A 4,872-nucleotide genomic window follows, 5' to 3' on the forward strand; every position below is an offset into this window, starting at 1 on the left:
TCCTTCCTGCACCCCTCCATTCAGTCCTTCCTGCACCCCTTCTTCCCTTCCTATTAGTGCCTGGAACACCGTCTGGGTACGCAGCCAGTGCCATGTGGAACGTGGAGCCCACACACCTCGTTCCCTCAGGTGCCTCTTTTTCTAGCAAGCGCTGCCCTCCTGGGGGGGAGTTATTCAAAGCAGAAATCTTCCCTGAACTGTTGCTTCTCCCTTCTTCCTCTCCATTCAGCCTTCTCAGCAGTGAAATTGCCGCCCCTTCGTCCCTTGTCCTCCCTCCAGGCTCCTTCACATCACACGGTTTCCCTCCCCAGCGAGGGCCGTGCCAGAGAAAGGCGCACAGCACCTGGGACACAGCTGTACACTTCCCTGAGCTCCGTGCGTGGCAAGTGACAGATGGCGTTGAGGTAACACGACCGCGTCAGAAAGACTCATGCACACTCGTATTCAGCCGCAGGGCCCCTCTGACATCCCTGGGCCCTGGCTGACACCCACGTTTTCAGACAGAAGCGCGCTTAACACGTTCCCAAACACACGACCAGGCGTCTCGATGCACTCGGCCTGCCAAACACACACACACCACAAAGGTCCATTCCTCTTTGGGCGGAACCTGTGGTTTTCCCCAATTTCTGGCCCTTTCCCCTATTTTTTGTGCGTGCTTTCCACTCTGCGACTTGGGGGTCATCCTGTTAAATTACCGCAGCCATCTACAGTGATGCTATGCCACCTAGGAGTCTTTTTCAAGTGCTTCGTCTTATGTGCATTTCTTCACATAGTCAAGTCGGCAAGGCCAAGAGAATTAATTGCTGAGTACGTTTCTCAAAGAATAAAAAAACATCAGTCGTCTTGTTAAAAATTTCTCTAGGCCAAGCCGGCCTTGTGTGTGTGCGTGTGTGTGTATGTGTGTGTGTGTGTGTGACCTTGACAGTCGTACAGGGCCCCCTCTGACAAGGAGCCACACTTGGTTTAATGTTCCTTCTGTCAGTGTGTTGATTTTCATTTTGAAAAAGGGTCAAATGCTGTAGCCAGCCCCATCTATAGGTCCCCACAGCATAATAAATGCATTTTATAATAAACCGCAAAAGACAGCAAGCATACAGTTGTCTGACTAGAAAGCTTGGGGTTCAGCCCACAGGACCACCTCACCCTGCATATGCCCCAATAGTACTTGTGGTTGTATTGCTTCTTTTAGAATTATCACAGACACCATCTGTGATTATGCTGGCCTTTTTCATGTTATTTGATTGCAGTATAAAGTAACTTGTAAAAGGAAAACATTTTGGTAACGTCAGGATAACACTCGAAATGTAGGGTTTTTTTTTTATTCTGCTCACGCATGTCCAGTTTGGTACACAGTGCGCCCTGCGGATGGGCCCCCCAGAAGCTCTCTTTCTGACCGGCCTGGTTAAGCCACACCCCAAGCTCATGAAGACCAACCATGTGAGGGGAGAGCCTTAAGTGTGTGTTGAAGGGATGCCAGATACATGGATTGGTGGGAATCGTCCAGGTGCGTCAAGAAGAAAAGGCTTAGCACGTCTTTCCTCAAAGTCAGCTTGAACCCCAAGATCGGAATTTGCCTGGATGGGAAATGAACCTTCTATTGACTTCAGTAGACACATCCATCAGGAAGAGCAGAAACTCTTACCTGTATCTGTGTGATCCAAGATACACCAACACATGCAGCCGTCTTGATGAGGTTATAGAAGAAACACAACACAAAGCCCTCAGGCACAGTTTCCAAAAATCTACCTATGCTCTTCCTTGCAGCTGACTTTGGTTATCGCTGTTTGTTTGTTTTTTGTTTGTTTTCTAGCAGAGACAAAGAACCCCTTGGAGACTGGCTCAAGACCCGAGGATCCGAGATTCTGGGCCAGTGTCCAGGGTAGGGCGCTGGGGTCTCAACTTTTAAAAACCACCTCAGTTGATTCTGGGGTAAGTGAGGTAGGAACTGGTAGGAAAGGTAATTGATCTAGAAAACATGCACCCCATTAAAATGGGGCAGAATCTTTGATTTCAAAAGCATCTATGACCTCATGTTGTTGGCATTACCTTTCTTTAGGTATGTGTGTTGCTATGGATTGGACACACCGTTCCATTTGTTAATAAACACATCCAATGTTATTTTTCCAACACATTTCCCCAAGACTCTATTCGATTCTTTTTTGTTTTTGTTTTTTGGCTAGTGGCTTATCTTTTTAAAGGCTTTCCAGCTACATTGGATAAGGACAGAATCTGAAGGCAGCAAGAAGGCGCTTTCTCTGATATGCCCATGGAGTGCTCGCTCTAAAACTGGAAAAGACCAACAGTTTCACTTGATGGGATTTATGAATCTTTAGCTGAATGCGGTCCTGGATCACAGGTTAGGGGTTGTTGGGAAAAATGAAGTGAGGGGAGGGAACTCACAGATGAGGTCCCGTTTCCTCTTAATTGCTTTCACTTGATGATGCAACACCACACACCTTCTCTCAGAAACTAGAATTAACTTCCAGAAAAGAAAATGTCGGAAAACCACGAAGGGTTCCCCGGTCGGGCCTGGGCCCATGCTGCATCACGGCCACACTGCCAGGCTAACTGTCAGGCGTGGGCAGCCAGACGCCTAGATTCTGTCTTTAACTCTGCTTCCCTCCTGCTACTCCTCCTCCAGACTCAGTTACCTCTGCTCCGCGTTGAATGAAGGACCCAGGAACACGGAGAGAGCTGCTAAGAGAGAAAAAGAAATTGTGACATGGGGGGCAGAGGATGTAAGTGACAACAGAAAGTATAAATATCAGATGTGCATCTTTTATAACATGGTTTCAAGCAAGCATTGGGGCACAGTACTGTACCGACCTGGTCCCTGACGACCAATTTCATCATTTTGTGAAGGAAAAATGTGGCTTTTTTGCATAGGATCACTGAAGACACGCTCTATTCTTCAGGAAAACAACACCCACATCCGTTTTCCATCATCTACTTTCTTTTATTATCTTGCAACGTGCATATTCTATTTGGGGGTAGCTCTGGCATACAACACATTTTGCTCTTCAGGGAGATGACAAAATTTCTGTTGCACTATATGCAGGTTTAGAGGTATGATTTTTATTCATCACCTCCATGGCTGCTAAGATGTTAGTAGGAAGTATTAGAAATGTGTTTGCTATTACTTTTGTGCACAAAAGAATAGCCTATTAAAATTTTAACTCTTTTTCCTGCAAAAATATACAAAGAACTGTCTACTGACGCTGTATCACGCTACTACCACTTTTCAATCAGTCACCACCGATCCATCAATTAGTGTTACATTTTTCTGCAGTCAAACTAAGAGCCCGTTCTAGGTTAAGTCATCGCTAAAAATTTATTCTGTCGCTGCAGTCATCATTAAAGTTAAAATTATTGCTAATAAATAAAATGCATCAGAAGTTGCATTTTCATGTTTCCAGGACCAGCTGTATGGCTATGTTCAACTGTGAATCCTTTTTCCCGTCCCTGCACTTTACCCCAGGGATTTTTAAGCTAAGCACATTCGATGGCCTCTGTTGGTTTAAGTGTCTTACTGGGCATAACAGCTGCAAGGAATACTGGGGTTCCAAACCCAAAGGTTTCACAGGATGTTCAATGCCAGTAAAAGTGAACACTTGTCCCAATGACTAGGTCATTAACTGACGTCACCCTAATTCTAACATTAGCCACACAAGCAATCATACTCGGGGTGGTCATATCCAGTTTCACCTATCAACTGGAGATATTGGAAAACATACAAATAGCCATAAAGGAAATCCTACTTAATAGCCAAATGCAGGAAACTATTTAAAATATGGAAGTGACTTGTGTGTTTCTGGTCCTTGAACATGACCCAATGATTCCTGGTGTGCCCCCAAACGTACGTTTGGGGAAGCATCAGCAAATTCAAAGACGTTTCAAGTTACATCATTTTAACTAAATCTTAAACGATATAACTTTAACTGAAAACCTTATTTGCCATTCCCGAGTGGCTTATTTTCATGTGCGATAAAAGAGTTTTTCAGTGAAATATTTCAAATTTTGTAAAGTGAGACTTTTTAAAGCTTTTTGAAACAAAAGTCAAATAAGCCATCATGCTTTGATTCTTATTTTCATTCCTAAACATGAAAAGAAACCTACAGGTGCTCTTCAGAAATACTGAAACTGGGGTCTGTTAAAAGACTTAAAGTGGGCTTTTCTTTGATGTTCCCAGGCCCAGAAATTTACACTGAGCCATGTAAATACCATAGATTTGGAGAGGCGCTTCAGAAAATTGAAAAGGCAGCGTTTAACAGGAAACAGTGCCACCCGCTGGCCATATGCATAAAGTGCAAAGAACCCTGAGCGAATCCCCCATCTAGGATAACCTATTATGTTATAATATTACGGCTAAATTGTCAACTCTACAGCCTGAGTTTGAGTGAGCTAAGCCGGCAATAGTTTCAGGTGCTACCGACTAGATTGTGTGAATTGAAACATAGGAAGGCTTTCACATACAGTCACACTGAGCTAAATTCGAGAAATGAGCTTTGTAGTCTTCAAATGAATGGTTCCTAGCTTTTAAACACTTCTCAAACTACAAAACTAAATGATAAAGGTGGCTGTGTGTGAATTATAGTCAAAGAAGCTTCTGTTCAGAACACCTTCTTTGCAGCCGCACCCATTGCTTGCTTCTTAAGATTTCACAAAATATGAGAATCTATGAATAAAATGCAACACCAGGGGAAACTAAAGCACAGAAGGTTGACAGGCTTTATCTGCAGTGTCAGGGGACAAAACGAAGACCCAGAAGCTGCCTTTCAGCGCTCACTGGCCACTTTCTACCACATGAACCAAGGGTCAAGAGATGAAGACAAACACATTTAAGAATTTGAAGGAAGCACTGTGATACCCAGA

This window comes from Hipposideros armiger, unplaced genomic scaffold, assembly GCF_001890085.2.
Source record: "Hipposideros armiger isolate ML-2016 unplaced genomic scaffold, ASM189008v1 scaffold_827, whole genome shotgun sequence".
NCBI classification, from domain to species: Eukaryota; Metazoa; Chordata; class Mammalia; order Chiroptera; family Hipposideridae; genus Hipposideros; species Hipposideros armiger.